Source organism: Hemiscyllium ocellatum, chromosome 1 (genome assembly GCF_020745735.1).
Source record: "Hemiscyllium ocellatum isolate sHemOce1 chromosome 1, sHemOce1.pat.X.cur, whole genome shotgun sequence".
NCBI classification, from domain to species: Eukaryota; Metazoa; Chordata; class Chondrichthyes; order Orectolobiformes; family Hemiscylliidae; genus Hemiscyllium; species Hemiscyllium ocellatum.
The window spans coordinates 122,639,166-122,656,964 of record NC_083401.1 but is presented as its reverse complement, the minus strand read 5'-3'; the positions used below and the strand labels follow the sequence as shown (position 1 = coordinate 122,656,964).

Sequence of the window (17,799 nt, the reverse complement as noted above, 5' to 3'; positions counted from 1 at the left end):
AAATAGTGGCAACACGTTAGCTAAATTCCAGTCTTCCAGCAACTCACCTGTGACTATTGATGATACAAATATTTCAACAAGGGGCCCCAGAATCACTTCCTGAACTTCCCACTGCGTTCCAGGATACACCTGATCAGATCCTGGGGATTTATCCACTTTGATGTGTTTTAACACATCCAGCACCTTCATTTTTCATGATGTCATCATCTACTTCTCCACATTCTATATCTTCCATGTCCTTCTCCACTGTAAACATGGATGCAAGATATTCATTTAGTCTCTCCCTGTCTCTTGCTGATCTTTGAAGGGCACTATTCTCTCCCTAGTTACCTTGCTGATCTTTGAAGGGCGCTATTCTCTCCCGAGTTACCCTTTTGTCCTTAAAATATTTATAAAATCCATTTGGATTCTCCTTAACCCTATTTGCCAAAGCTATCTCATGTCCCTTTTTTGCCTTCCTGATTTTCCTCTTCAGTATACTCCTACTGTCTTTACACTCTTTTAAGGATTCATTCGATCGCTGCTGTCTATACCTGACATATGTTTCCTTCTTTTTCTCAGCCAAAACCTCAATTTGTCTAGTCATCCAGCATTCCATAAACCTACCAGCCTTGCCTTTCACCCTGACAGGCATATACTGTCTCTGGACTCATGTTACCTCATTGTTAAAGGCTTCCCCTTTTCCAGCCATCCCTTTACCTGTGAATGTTTGCCCCAATCAACTTGTGAAAGTTCCTCCTAATAACATCAAAATTGGCCTGTTCCACTTTAGAACTTCAACTTTTAGATCTGGTCTACTCTTTTCTATTACTATTTTAAAACTAATAGAATTATGGTCGCTGGCCCCAAAGTGCTCCCCCACTGACACCTCAGTCACCTGCCCTGCCTTATTTCCCAAAAGCAGGTCAACTTTTGCAGCTTCTTTGGGAAGTACATGCACATACTGAATCAGAAAATGTTCTTGGACACACTTAATTTCCTTTCCATCTAAACCTTTAACACTACGGCAGTCCCAGTCTATGTTTGGAAAGATAAAATCCTTTATTATACCCACCTTATTATTTGGAAAGATAATGAGATCTCCTTACAAATTTGTTTCTCAATTTCCTGCTGACTACTGGGGGGGTCGATAATAAGGTGATCATCCCTTTCATATTTCTCAATTCCACTCAAATAACTTCCCTGGATGTATTCCCAGGAATATCTTCCCTAAGTACAACCATAATGCTAACCCTTATCAAAAACGCTATGCCCTCTCCTCTGTTGCCCCCTTTTCTATGTTGCCTATAGCATTTGTATCCTGGAACATTAAGCTGCCAGTCCTGTTCATCTCTGAGCCATGTCTCTGTAATTGCTATGATATCCCTGTCCCATGTTCCTAACCCATGCCTTCAGTTCATCTGGCTTCCCTGTTTGGCCTCTTGCATTGAAATAAATGCAGTTTAATTGACCAGTCCTACCGTGTTCTCTTGAAGAAAGTGAGGACTATAGATGCTGAAGATCAGATTCAAAAATTGCATGCTGGAAATGCATAGCCAGTCAGACAGCATCTGAGGAGCAGGAAAGTCGATGTTTTAAGCATAAGCTCTTCATCAGGAATGGGGGTGGGGTGAAGTGGTCAGCCACAGTGGAGTAGGGTTGATTAGTGCATGCAGCCCAGAGATATTCTCTGAAAAATTCTCCGCTTTATGCCTGCCTACCGTGACTGTTTGACTCGCTCCTTTTCCCAACTATACCAGTCTCAGATTGGTAACTTTCCTATTTCCCTGTATCTCACCTTCTCCCCTTACGAGTTTAAATCCTCCCGAGCAGCTCCAGCAAATCTCGCTGCCAGTATATTAGTCCCCTTCCAATTCAGGTGCAGTCCGTTCTTCTTGTACAAGTCACTTCTACCCCAGAAGAGATTCTAATGATCCGAAAATGTGAATCCTTCTCCCCTGCACCAGCTGGTCAGCCACACATTCATACGGTCATAGAACATAGAGATGTACAGCACAGAAACAGGCCCTTTGGTCCAACTCATTCATGCCGACCAGATATCCTAACCTAATCTCATCCAATTGCCAGCATTTGGCCCATATTCCCCTAAATCCTTCCTATTCATATACCCATCCAGATGCCTTTTCAATGCTGTAATTGTACTAGCCTCCACCACTTCCTCTGGCAGCACATTCCATAGATGCACCACCTCCTGCATGAAAAAGATGCCCATTAGGTCCCTTTTATATCTTTCCCCTCTCACCCAAAACCTCTGCCATCTAGTTCTGGACTCCCCCACCCCAGGGAAAAGACCTTGTCCATTTATCCTATCCATGCCCCTCATGATTTTATAAACTTCTATAAAGTCACTCCTCAGCCTCTGGCACTCCAGGGAAAGCAGCCCCAGCCATTTCAGCCTCTCCCTACAGCTCAAATCATCCAACCCTGGCAACATCTTTGTAAATCTTTTCTGACCCCTTTCAAATTTCACAACTACCTTCTGATAGGAGAAGTAGAATTGCACAAAATCTTCCAAAAGTGGCCTAACCAATGTCCTGTGCAGCTGCAACATGACCTCACATACTTTATTCTCTTTCCAATAAAGGAATGCATACTAAACGCCTTCTTCACTATCCTATCTACCTGTGACTCTACTTTCAAGGAACTATGAACCTGCACTCCAAGATCTCTTTGTTCAGCAACACTCCCCAGGACCTTACCTTTAAGTGTATAAGTTCTGCTCTGATTTGTTTTTCCAAAATGCAGTTCCTCGCATTGATTTAAATGCAACTCCAACTGCCACTCCTCAGCCCATTGGTGCATCTGATCTAGATCCCATTGTACTCTGATGTAACCTTCTCTGCTGTCCACTACACCCCCAATTTCAGTGTCATCTGCAAACTTGCTAACTGTGCCTCCTATGTTCACATCCAACTCATTTATGTAAATGACAAAAAGTAGTGGACGCAGCACCAAATATTGTGGCACAGCACTGGTCACCGGCCTCCAGTCTGAAAAGCAACCCATCACCCTCTGTGTTTGACCTTCGAGCCAATTCTGTATCCAAATGGCTAGTTCTTCCCGTATTCCATGAGATCAAACCTTGCTAGCCAGTCTCGCATAAGGAACTTTGTCAAACGCCTTACTGAAGTCCACATAGATCATGATCAGTTCTTTAGTTTTGCCGATGTTGAGAGAGGTTGTTCCCATTGCACAATGTAACCAAGACCTCTACGTCCCTTCTGGATTTCAATCATGGCTGATAAGTTTCTCAACCCCATTCTCTCTGTAGCCTTTGATACCCATCACAAACAAGAATCTATATATCTCTGTCTTAAATATACTCAATGATCTGGTCTCCACAGCCTTCTCTGGCAATGAATTCCATAGATTCACCACTCTCTGGCTGAAGAAGTTTCTCCTCATCTCTGTTCTAAACCTTTTACTCTAAGCTGTGCCCTTATGTTCAACTCTCTTCTGCTGATGGAAACATCTTCCCAATGTCCACTTTGTCAAGGCCATTCAGTATTCTATAAATTTCAATTTGATACCGCCTCATCCTTGTAAATACCATTGAGTATAGATCCAGTGTCATAGAGTCATAGAGATGTACAGCATGGAAACAGACCCTTCTGTCCAACTCATCCATGCTAAACACATAACCTAACCTAATCTAGTCCCACTTGCCAACACTTGGCCCGTATCTCTCTAAACCCTTCCTATTCATATGTTCATCTAGTTGCTTTTTATATGTTGCAATTGTAACAGCCTCCACCACTTCCTCTGGCAGCTCATTCCATAAACACACCACCCTTTACGTGAAAACATTGCCCCTTAGGTCCCTTTTATATCTTTCCCCTCTCACCCTAAAACTGTGCCCTCGAGTTCTGGACTCCCCCACCCCAGGGAAAAGACTTTGTCTATTTATTCCATCCATGGCCCTCATGATTTTATAAACTCCCATGAGGTCACCCCTCAGCCTTCGATGCTCCAAGGAAAACAGCCCCAGCCTGTTCAACCTCTCTCTATAGCTCAAATCCTCCAACCCTGGCAACATCCTTGTAAATCTTTCATGTTTCTGAACCCTTTCATGTTTCACATCATCCATCCGATAGGAGGGAGACCAGAATTGCACGCAATATTCCAAAAGTGGCCTATCCAACGACCTGTACAGCCACAACATGACCTCCCAATTCCTTTACTCAATGTTCTGACCAATAAAGAAAAGCATACCAAATGCCTTCTTCACTATGCTATTTACCTGCGACTCTACACTCAAGGAGCTATGAACCTGCACTCCAACGTCCCTTTGTTCAGTAACACTCCCTAGGACCTTACCATTAAGAGTATGAGTCCTGCTCTGATTTGCTTTCCCAAAATTCAACACCTCACATTTATCTAAATTAAACTCCATCTGCCACTCCTCAGCCCAACTGATCAAGATCCCTTTGTTATCTGAGGTAACCTTCTTCACTGTCCACTATACTTCCAATTTTGGCGTCTTCTTCAAACTTACTAACTATACCTCTTATGTTCATATCCAAATAATTTATATAGATGACGAAAAGTGGTGGACCCAGATCCTTGTGGCACTCCACCGGTCACAACCCTCCATCTGAAAAACAACCCTCCATCACTACCCTCTATCGTCTACCTTTGAGTCCTCAAACATTTCTCATATATTCAGCCTTTCATTCCTGCTATCACTCTTGTGAATCTCCTCTGGGCCAGCTCCAAGGCCAGTTGATCCTTCCTAAGGTATGGGGCCCAAAATTGTGCACAATACTCTACATGTAGTCTGACCAGAGCCTTATAAAGTCTCAGAAGTATACCCCTACTTTTATCTTCAAGTCCTCTCGAAACAAATGACAACATTGTATTTGCCTTCCTAACTACCAATTCAACCTGCAAGTTTACTTTCAGAGAATACGGGACTAGGACTCCAAAGTCCCTTTACACTTCAGATTTCTGAATGTTCTTCCCATCTAGAAAATAGTCTATACCTCTATTCTTCTTACCAAAGTGCATGACCTTACACTTTCCCACATTATATTCCATCTGCCACTTCTTTGCCCACTCTCCTCACTTGCCTAAATCCTCCTGTGGCCTCCCTGCCTCCTCAAAACTACCTGTCCCTCCACCTATCTTTGTATTATCTGCAAACTCAGCCAGAATGTCCTCAGTTCCTTCATCTGGATCACTAATGAAAAGCTGTGGTCCCAACACTGACCCTTGTGAAACACCACTAGTAACCAGCTGCCATACTGAAAAGTACCCTTTTAACCCCAATCTCTGCTTTCTGCCAGACAGACAGTCATACAGACAGACAATCTTCTATCCATGCTAGTACCTTGCCTCTAACACCATAGGCCCTTATCCTAAACAGCAGCCTCCTGTGTCGCACTTTATCAAAGGCCTTTTGCAAGGAGACAACATCATAGAATCTCCATAGTGAAGATACAGGCCATTGAGCCCAACAAGACTACACCAACTCCCTGAAGAGTCCCCTAGCCTATTACTCTATATGTCCCCTGACTAATGCACCTAACCTACATATCTCTGAACACTATGGGCAATTTACATTGCCATTCACCTAACCTGCACATCTTTGAACTGTCGGAGGTAACCAGAGCACCCAGAGGAAACCCACGCAGACACGAGGAGAATGTGCAAATTCCCCATAAAGTGACCCGAGGCTGGAATCGGACCTCCTATTCCTACCTTCACTAGCTCATAGCACCATTAGTAATCCAGATATTACTACCTTCGAGGACCTTTTTTTTAAATTCTAGCTTTCTATATTCTCCCTTCAGAGTCTCATTCTTTTCCCTTCCAATGTCATTACTTCCGATATGTACAATGACCTCTGCTGGTCCCTCTCCCCTTTGAAAACATTCTGCACACTCTGAGATATCCTTAATCCTGACACCAGGGAGGCAACACACCATTCTGATTTTTTCGATGCCGAGCGTCTCTCCGTGCCTCTGACTAGGGCGTGCCCTATCAAAAATTGATCGCTTGGAACTCAACATATCCCTCATTATATTAGAGCCATTCTCGGTACCAGAAACTTGGCTATATGAGCTACATTCCCCTGAGAGTTCATCATCCCCAACATTTTCCAAAACAGCATACTTGTTTGAGATGGGAATAGCCATAGGAGATTCCTGTGCTACCTGTCTATCCCTCTCACTTTTCCTGGAGTTAGCCCATCTACTTGAATGTATCTACAGCTTTTCTCCCTTCCTATAACTGCCCTTTATCACATCCCTAGCTCCTGTACATTCCTTATTGCCTCCAACTGCTGCTCCAACCAATCCTTGTGATCTGATAGGAATCACAACCAAAGACACTTCCTGCAGGTATAATCATCAGTAACACGGAAACTCTCCCTAAACTCCCACATCAGACAGGAAGAGCATATCACTCTGCTAAAAGTCGTCTTTGCTCCTTCTCAATCCACAGACAGAAAGTAGCACTATTTTATTGCTCTTATAAAAAAACACTGCTCCAAGCTAACTTAATACTTATGGCTTATATTTTTAAAAATTTCACCAAGAGACATATCTCAATAAAACATATAATCAAGAAAGAACCTACTCTACTCACTAATATAGATTTACAGTGAGGCTGCACGTAAAAACTATGTACTTGTCTGTTCCTGTGCTGTAAACTCTCCCACCCAGGTTCTTCCAAGGTCAGCTGTGAATTTCGCTGTTTGTTAATTTTTCTTAGATGTACTCTGATGTCCAGAGATGCTTGAACTTAAACTCAAATAGGAAAGGCAGTAACTGTGCAAATTCACTGCTGTGTCAGAAAGCAGTGTCAAGTTTCTTTCTCTGACCATATGATCACTGCCTTTGTTTATCTTCCTCCTTTTTAAAAGTGCCGGTTTTGAAATTTTTTTTCTCCCAAAGTTCCATATTATCATTTTTCCATCAATGCTGTCAATATCAGTAACTCCCTGTTCAGTAGCACAGTTGCAATAACACCACACAAATGACAGGATCAAGAAGGCATACACCAACAATACATTCAGGATCAATAAGGAATGGGCAAGAATTGAACTAAACATGCCAGAAGACATAGGCCTTATCTATTCAAGTGCAAGTGAACTTTCAATGACATGCTAAGTCTTAACTATTGCAAACATTCTCCAACACTGCAAATATATCTTTATAAGTGTTGAGTATCAATCCTTCTGATTTCTGTTATAATTGAAGACTTTAAGACATTTTAAAATTGGTTTGATTTTTTTCTCTATCTCTCAATTCTATTTCAATTTATAAACATAATTTACATTGAATTAATTATTTTATCTTATACTCTGGGTATAGACTACATAACTCAGTAAGGATTTATTCATCCAAATGTCTAAGACACGTCTTGTTTACATTGGTTATGGACACAGAGCCACATTAATTAAATCAAAGTATCCAGAAAATCTACATGTCATTGTAAATGCTTTGAATGGTGATTATTTTTCATTTGCCATTAATCACAAAATCCAGGTCAGTGTGTTAAGACAAAATTACCTTTATTTATTCATGGAATATGCATGATGATGGCCAAGCCAGAATTCGTTGCCCATTCCCAATTGCTTTGCTGTGGCCCTGGAGTCATATGCAGACCAAACAAGGTAGAAAGGCAAGATTTGCTTCTCTAAAGGACATTGGTGAACCCGATAGGGCTTTCTTTTGCAATAATTATCAACAGTTACATGGTTACCATTATGCTTGCTTCTAATCCCAGATTTATTGAATTCAGATTTCACCATCTACTATGGTGAGATTTAAACTCATGTCTCCAAAACATTAGCCTGGAGTTCTAGATTATGAATCTAGTGACACTATTGCTGCACCACCACCTTCCCCACTGATGCTAGTTCCACCAGGGACTGGGATGAATAGCATGGAAGACCAGCAACATGGGTAGACAACCAATATATTTAATTCAAGCAACAAATTACAATTGAAAAGTGAAAGCTGATGATTGGTTAAGGCTAAAGTGAGACAGAATAAACACAGATATCTCAATCAGAGGATAATAGGAAAGTGCTGGGAATGAAGGGGTGATGGCAAGGTAAAAAAGAAAATGTGACAATGAAGGCATATGCAATGTGATGGCAATAGGGATGGAAGGGGAAAGGAAGTATATACGTTTGAATAGAGTCAGAAAAAATACTTTTCTCACTCTAGCACACCCATACTAACAAAAATTGCAAATTGTGAAACTTTAAATTCAAATTTCAACCCATTCAACATCCAATCAATATGACATAATATATATGGACCGCTACACATCCAATATTATATTTTGTATCAAAAGCTGTCCAAAAATAATCAAATAGCAACTGGATATTGGGACACAATATATTAGAAAACCAAATTATTTTATTCTGTGACTACAGTCGGCATAAACATTTTGTGAATCATTAAATACATTTATTTTGAAATATGAAACTAGTTTATATGGACTAAACCCTTTGATCTTCCACTCCCCAAGGCAAAACAAGCAAATAAGCAATGTCAACTAGGAATATTTCTTCACAGCCTGTAAATTTAGCTGCATATATACAGAATCTTTCAACTATGAATTTCAATCATTTCCATTAATAGCTTTGTTAAAAACAGATCAAAATGAAAACAAATCTTGCATAGAGCTCATGTGGTGAAACTTGTGGGTGTTTGTTTTTTTTAATTCAGGTTTATATAACTCATATATTTAAAAGAGATTGGTTTAAAAACTGCAGGTAGACATGACCAAATGAAAACAATGTTGCTGGTCACACCCTTAATACTAGGCTTGCCTAGTGCCCAGTTTAGACAAACAAGCTGAATCAAATTATGCAGCGATGAATAATGAGGCTACCATAAAACTGTCAATTAATTCCTAGGAATCTGATTAAAAAATGATCAAATATGTGACTCTTAAATTCCTGAAATATTCCTGAAAAACTTGCACTGTACCAAAACAGAAGTATAATCTAGGCAGATAAAGTCAAAAAATGATTGTTGCATGAATTGTCCTATAATAGTGGTTAATTAGATCAAGGTAAAGTCGACTGGAAAATTAATCTTACAATATATTTGACCTATATTAACTATTCAAATAGTTTTCCTGGCTCCCATGCTAGCTGACATAATTAATAAATACTTCTCTTTCAGATATTGCTTCAACTCCTTCAAATCCACCATTATTCCATCCACAAATTAAAACCACATCATCTAGATATTCTCTCCAACTACGTTTCGTTCCCCAATGTCTGTTTCTGCAAAGTCGTGAATGGGTCAACATGAGTTCTAACTCCACCAAAAATGCCAGGAAATTTCAATTCAGTTAATAAATTTTAACTGAAATAGAAAGTTAGTGTCTGTAATAGTGACCACAAAACTGCTGGGTTATAGAGTCATTGAGTCACAGTCACAGAGTCACACAGCAAGGAAGCAGGCCCTTGGCACAACTCATCCATGCCAACAAGGTTTTCTAAACTGAACTTAGTCCCATTTGCCTACATTTGTACCTGTCATGTATCTGTCCAAATGTCTTTTAAATGTTATAACTGTACCCACCTCTACCATTTCCTCTGGCAGCTTGATCCATATACGCACTACCCTCAGTGTGAAAAAATTGTCCCTTAGGTCCCTTTCAAATATTTCCCCTCTCACTTTAAGCCTATGCCCTCCAGTTTGGACTCCCTAATCTGGGGAAAAGATCTTGGCTATTCATCATATTTATGCCCATCCTGATTTTATGAACCTCTATAATGTCAGCCCTCAGCTTCCTACAATCCAAGGAAAAATGTGCCAGCTTCTCCCCAAAAGTCAAACCTTACAGTCCCAGTAATTTCCTTGTAACCTTTGTTGCACCCTTTCCAGTTTAAAAATATATTTCTTATAGCAGGAAAACCAGAATTGAACACAGTACTCCAAATGTGGCCTGACCAATAAAAACCAAAAGAACTGTTGATACTGACCCTTCTAAGGAAGGTCACTCAAACCGAAACGTTAACTCTGATTTCTCTCCAACTGCTAAGCTCTTCAGGTAATTTCTGTTTTTGTGGCCTTATTATGACTTGTACAGCTGTAACATGACGTACTACTCCTGTACACAATGCTCTGACCGATGAAGGCAAGTTTGCAAATGCCTTCTTCACCATTCTGTCCACCAGTGATGCCACTTTCAAGGAACTATGTACCTGCACCCCTAGGTCTCTATGTTCAACAACACTCCCTAGGGCCCTACCACCCATCTTGTTTATTAATGATCTGGACAGAAAGAAAATCGGCTGTCCATACCTAGTCTGGTTTATTTTTCTCTCCAGGCTCAAAATAATGTAGTTGACTTTAAACTGTTTTCTGAAACATCTCAGCAAGTCACGATGTGTATTTGAGAAGGTAACTCACTAACACTTTCAAGGGCAATAGGAATGGACAAAAAATGCTAGCTTTGTCAGCAACCAACATGGCCCATACATTAATTTTAATAATTCTACATTCTTTCTTAATGCTCCTTTTGAAACCCTTCCAGGCCAGCATCAGTCACAGTTCTACAAGCGCCAGAGTTAAAGTTAAAAGTTGTCAGGATACAGTATTTTCGGACAGAAGTATTTACTGGGGCAGCCCACATCACGGAGAATTGTCCAGAAATGAGGTCCAAGGCACCAAACTTGCTGAGCATGGAATGAAGTAAGTTACAGGTGTGCACCATCTCTCTCTGACCTTTCAGCAGCATATGACGAGCCATACACATTCTTTAAGCACTCAGCTCCGTAAGATAGCCCTTTCATTATTCCATTCCTTACCACCCAAATATTGCAAGTGCCTGTCTAGTAGTTTTTTTCACCTTCTGCACAGTAAACTGCAGCTCAGAACAACCAATATTTGCAGAAAGCACATAATCAACTTTCACATGGTGAATGGTGATAGACAGCTCTTGCTCTTCATTTGCCTTGAGCATATATCTTCGATTAGTCAGAACTTCTTCAGATTAACAATGGAAAGCACAAGCCAGTCTCAGTGCATTTTCATTGAACAGCACCATACAAATTTAATTTCCTTGTAGATGTCACCAAATCCTTTTACAATCAATTAGGCTGAAGCAAACTGTCCAAAATCTTAAAATTCTGACTGCCAATAGACTAAGATCAACACCCTATCTACCTTCCATCACTAAGAGGTCATCCTTCTGTACAATTGTCAACTTAGCTCATGAAATTCTTATATGCATCTTTTTCACTTCCAGACCAACTATGTAAAAGCTCTCCTTGCAGTCTGATTTCATCTTTCCAGAGTAAAAGGCCATCCTATCCAAAGCTCTGCTCCAGGTATCCTGTTCTGAGCAAGACCCACTCAACCATCACCTGAGTCTAGTGGTGTGTCTCAGGGATCAGTGTTGGGACTGCAATTGTTTACAATTTACATAGATGATTTGGAGATGGGGACCAAGTGTAGTGTGTCAAAGTTCGCAGATGGAATAAGGGCTGTGCTGAATGGTCAGTTAAGTATAACTGAGTCCATAAAAAGATCAGTCATGATCTTACTGAATGACAGAGCAGGCTTGGTGAACCAGATGGCCAACTCCTTCTCCTATTTCTTACATTCTTATGAACCCTCAGTTACCAGTACTAACTCACCATCTTACATGGAATTTCTAATAAATGTCACCTCTCCCACTAATTTTCTGCAAGCTAATTCTCAATGACTTAAAGCTCTTCCTCTCCAGATCTGGATTTCTGCACACCTTTATGTCCTTTCTCCCAATGATGTGCAGAGCTTTTAACCACTGTGTCAAACTTTCAGGAATGCTATTGCTAAACCTTTTGTTTCTCTGATATAACTAAACACAACTCTCTTTGAAATATTCCTCGAGCCTAATTTTCAATCATCCTTCCTGACGTCTTTCCTGGCTCAAGTAGATGAGATCCACGTGAGACTTTACATTATATCAAAGATAACACCTCACTTTAAACAAAAATATAACATAATATAATGAAATAAAATGCAAGCAATTACAAATTAATTTATTTATGGACGTAGGTTTGCTGGCTGAGCCGCAAGATTTGTTTTCAGATATTTTGTCACCATACTAGGTAACATCTTCAGTGAGCCTCTGGATGAAGCACTGGTGATGTAGCCCGCTTTCTATTTATATGTTTGGGTTTACTTGGGTTGATGATGTCATTTCCTGTGAAGATATCATTTCCTGTTCTTTTTCTCAGGGGGTGGTAAATGGGATCCAAGCCAATTTGTTTGTTGAGAGTGTTCTTGTTGGAATGCGATGCTTCAAGGAATTCTTGTGCATGTATTTGTTTATTTATGGATATATAAATAAACATTTGCAATAATTTCTCTTTCTATTTCAAATTTGCAGAGTTTGCTGAAGGAAGTTACTTGCATTAAACTAAAATGGGACTAGGTATTGTAATCATAAAATTAATAAGCCTCAAATTAAGAAGTGCCGATCTACAGAGCAACAGATGCAGAAAAGATCATAATCAAAAGCAGCTCATGTTATATCAAGTAGTTGACTTAAACTAACTACCTTGTCTCCAAAGAAACAATCTGCACTACATTTCTACTAATCTGATATCCAAATTGTGATTGGTTAAAATCTTATCTTAGCAATTAATTACAACTTTCCTGGATGAATGGAAGTTTATCCATTAACATAGCTGGCTCTGCAATGGTCATGAAGACATCCAAAGTGATGCAACCATGAAGCTACAATTAATTACTTCACTGATGAAAGAGTCAATATTTTTTCTAGCCTTGCACAAGATATTTAACAAACGGAATGAATGGTTCTCATCAGAATACAACCATTAACAGTGTAATAGAAATGCTATAGCACTGTAATAAATGAATAATTGGTCAATTTTCAATCATTCACTAGATTGTAATTTTTTAAAATATTTGTAAAAACTAAGAAGAACTCAGAAAAGGAGTAGAAGGAAATTTAATTCACATCATTAATTTACAAGACTCAAATGCAGCTATTAACAGTTTGGGCTTTCAGCCAGCACTTGTAATCAACTGCAGAAATCTAATCTCCAGAAGCAAATAACTGTCCTATATGACTCAAGATTGGATTCAATTTTCTGTACAAAGTGTGGAATGAACGCCACAGTATTATCTTTCAAGCAATATTTTCAGCTTGCTCTGGTATTTCAAGATCCCACAATAAATTCTGTTGAACTGAGGATTCTTCCAACTTCCTAGTCAACACTCCTTTTTTGAAAAAGTTACATTTCAATTCACCTAATTCACCTCTTTCCTCCTCCAAATGTTTACTAACACAGAAGCCCCAATTGCATATCCTAATCCATCTCCTCAACATTCCATCACCTACAAGATTCAGTTCAGCTTTCTTTATCTCCTCCCTACACAACTGCAATAAGGAAAGTGCAAGTCTGTACTAAAACAAAAGGGAGCATCGAGGTTAAATCCAAAGCCAGGATGGAACACTCAAGAGGCTGCAGTTAATGAATTCTTACAGCTCTGAAAGTGGCGTAAGCATTAACATCAGCAGCTTGTATCAAAAAGCAACTCCAAGATGAGTAAACAGAAAGTTTAGCAAAAACAGTCTTCAAATCAGAAAAACTTGAGAAGCAAGGCAATGCAAGATAATTGATAAGTAACTTGAAAGTTTTGTTATAAGGTCAGGACCAGGACAAAGAGTTGCAAGCCAAGATTTCAAATACTGACAAATAAATATCAAGAGGCAAAATAATAGGACAGTTGGTTAGAGTCATAGAGATGTACAGCATGGAAACAGATCCATGCTGGCCAGATACCCTAACCTAAGGTTGCTGAGCTTTAAAGTTTACAGGCCTCAAGGGCACAAAGGACAGGCAACTGGGAGTCCTGAACTATCCTAATCTTTTGAGTTCAAATACAGAAGTTAGTGTTAGTACTGGACTGCGTCTCCTAAAAAATGAGTTTGAATGAGGAAGGAGCCCCAGAAAAAAATTTTAAAGGCCCCCAGAAGCCAAGAAGTAGCACTTGAGAAAATCTCAAGGAAACCTCAGAAGAAAATGTTTTCTGCTGGTTCACAAAACTGGTTCCTGAGGGAACTGTCTTGATCAAAGGGATCAAATAGACCATTCAGAGGAATTTAGGAGAATCAGAGCTGTCTCTGGAATTGTAAGAAGCTTAACAGGTTTGACGCTCAGAAAATGTTCCCCTCACTGGGAAATCTAGAACGTGAAGTCAGTTTCAACAGAAAGAGTCAACCATTAGGACAGAGATTAGGAGAAATTTCATCACTATAAGTTTTGTAAATCATTGGAATCCTCTACCTCAGAGCTGTTAATATTCAGTTGTCAATTACATATAACATAAGTAATAGATTTTTGTACTTACAGAATAAAGGCTCGAGGAATTTTGTGGAAGGTTAAGTTGAGGTAACATCAGCCATGATTTCAGAGAATAGTGAAGGAAGTTCAAAAAGTCAAATGGTCAACTCTGGTTCCTATTTTTATGTTTGTATGCTCATTTTTCTCATTTCTATCCAAACTCTGCCATTTGTGCCCTTAGTTGAATTCACGCCCTATGTTGAATTCATCCATCATGGTTTATTTATGCTCCATGATCTACATTTAGTCCTGATTAAACAATGCCTCAATCTTAAAAATCTCATCTTTGTTTTCAAATTCATTCTTGGTTTCATCCTTCCATATCTCTAATCTCCTACAGCCTTATATCATATACCATCAGCAAGTATCTACACTCCTAATCTGGCTTCCTGAGTATCCTCAATTTCAATTGCTTTACTCCAAGAGGTATGTTTCTGGATGTCAAGTCCTAATCTCTTGAACTTCCTCTCTAAACTGTCTGCCTCTCTACCAGATAAACACAAAGTCACTGCAGTCCCAGAGGACCAAAGGGCTGCTGTCTCGTTACAGAGAAAGACATGACTGGTCACCATAGGTCAGGCAAGGGGAAAGGTCGAGAAGGCAGGACTTTCATGGTGACTTCGACAAATACAGGAATTCAACTTATACCGTTGGTGTCATTCTGCATCAAAAAACCAGCCTTCCAACCAACTGAGCTAAGTGACTTTCCTTAAGGCCTCCCCTTACAACCTATATTTTGGTCCAAACTTTGGTCATCTGATCTAATATCACCTTATGTGCCTCCATGTCAAATTGTGCTTTACAATGCTTCTGTGAAGCACTTTGGGACATTTTGTTATGTCAAACACGTTACATGCTTGTTGCTGAATAGAGCCATAGAGTTATCCAGCATAAAAACAGACCCTTCAATCCAACTCCTCTTTGTCAACCAGACATCCCAATCTGACCTAGTCCCATTTGGCTTATATCCTTCTAAACCCTTCCTGTTCATAATACTCATCCAAATACCTGTTAAATGTTGTAATTGTATCCACCTCCACCACCTCCTTTGGCAGCTCGTCCCATACACACACCATCCTCTGCATGAAAAGGGTGCCCTTCAAATCCTTTTTAAATCTTTCCTGCTTACCTTAAACCTATGCTTTCTAGTTTTGGACTCATCCACCCTAAGAAAAACACCTTGCCTATTCACCCTATCCATGCTACTCATGATTTTATAAACCTCTATAAGGTCATCCTGCAGCCTCTGATGTTCCAGGGGAAAAAACCCTAGTCAATACAGCCTCTCCCCATAACTCAAATCTTTGAGTCCCTGAAACATCCTTTTAAATCATTTCTGCACCCTCTCAAGTTTAACAACATGCAAGGATGACCAAAATTATATGCAGCATTCTAAAAGTAGCCTCACTAATGTCCTGTCCAATCACAAAATGATATCCCAACTCATATACTCAATATTCAGCCCAATGAAGGCAAGACAAATACATCCTTCACCCTGTCTACCTATGACCCCACTTTCAAGGGACAATGCACATACTCCCCCACGTCTCCTTGTTCGGCAACACTCCCCAGCACCCTACCTTAAACCTTGCTCTTGCTTGACTTATCAATGCAACACCTCACATTTATCTAAATTAGGCTCAATCTGTCACTCTTCAGCCCATGGCCCATCTGATCAAGATCCCTTTTTACTCTGAGATAAGCTTCTTCACTCTCCACTACATCACTTTGTTTTGATATCATCAGCAAACTGACCAACCATGCCTCCTATATTCATATCCAAGTCATTTATATAAATTATGAAAAAGCAGCGGACCCAATATCAATTCTTGCTGGACACCACTGATCACAGACCTCCAATCTGTAAAGCAACCCTCTTCCACTACCCTCCATCTCCTAACCTCAAGCCAATGTTGTACCTAATTGGCTAGCTCCCCACCCACCCAATGTAATCAGTCTACCATGCAGAACCTCATCACATGCTTTGAGGAAGTCGATATGGACAACGTTCAACGCTCCACCTAAATCAACCCTCTTTGTCACCCCTTTAAAAGTTGACATTGATACCATGTGGTTGGAGGGTCCAAAGGCAGAAGATGAAGCGTTCTTCCTTCAATCGTCAGGTGGCTTGGATTTGGTGGTACAGGTGGCCCAGAATCTCCATGCCAACTCCCAAATCCAGCTCAACACCAGGCCCCAGCTCTGCCGAGTTTTACCATCCCCCCAGGCCTCCCCCTCACTAAGGATGGACAATCAGTTCCCCTGTAAAGATCTCACCTTCGTCCCATTAAGCTCCCAGATCAACGAATTCCATACGTGTTCCGACAACGAACTTTACTTTCGCCGATTCCTCGCTTACTTTTTCAATTGTGATTCCCACCCATCATCTGAGGGCTCCTTCTCCCACCTCCAACATATTCCATCTACTTGGTCAGCCTCTGGTCTGTTACCCACTCTCAAACTCTATCTCCAACTGTAACTGTGACACTGGCCACCTCAAACTGTCCATCCCTCTCACCCACTCCAACCTTGCACCCTCACGAAGCGTAGTCCTCCATTCCCTCTGCTCCAACCCCAACCTCACCATTATACCAGCAGAGGGGGGGGCAGTGATAATTTGGCGCACCAACCTCTACACCGCAGAAGTCAGGCGCCAACTCAAGGAAACCTGCACCTACTGCCCCCTTGACCATGACCTCATCTCCCATTACCAAACTATCATCTCCCAGGCCATCCACAATCTCATCAACTCATTCTCCAATCCACAGCCTCCAATCTCACAGTCTAGAACCCTACACTTACATGGTTCGACCTCTTATCCAAAATCCACAAACCTGACTGCCCTGGTCGACCCAAAGTCTCCACCTGCTCCTGCCCAACCAAATTTATCTCCTCATATCTTGATACCATCCTGTCCCCCAAGGAGGAGCTCTCCACCTATTCGGGACACCATCCATGCTCTCCACCATCTCAATGATTTTCATTTCCCCAGCCCTCAACACCATGTACATCCAGTCCCTATACACGGCCATTCACCAAGCTGAAGGCCTCCAAGCCCTCCATTTCTTCCTCTCCTGCCGACCCAACCAGTACCCCTCGACTGACACACTCATTCAATTAGTGGAATGTTCCTCAGTTTCAACAACTTCTCCATCGGACCCTCCCACTTCCTTCAGACCAAAGGGGTAGCCATGTGCACCAGTATGGGTCCCAGCTATGCAGGCCTCTTCGTAGGAGACATGGAACAGTCCATCTTCCACATTCCCCATTTGTACCTCTGTTATATTCACCAGTTTCCTTATCTCTCCTCTCCCTCCCCCTCCACTTCATCCTAGATCCAACCCTCCAATTTGGCACTGCCCTCTTGAACTGTTATACCTGTCCAGCTTCCTTCCCACCTGTCCGTTCCATCCTCTCCTCCGACCTATCACTATCAAAGCCACCTCATGCTCCCATGAGAAGGT

At 40.9% G+C, this 17,799-nt stretch overlaps 1 protein-coding gene across 5 annotated transcripts in view; it reads right to left on the bottom strand.

Moving 5' to 3' along the window:
- LOC132819835 (prominin-1-A-like) overlaps positions 1-17,799 on the bottom strand; it is a 287,338-nt gene that overhangs the window by 221,164 nt on the left and 48,375 nt on the right. The window lies entirely within an intron of this gene.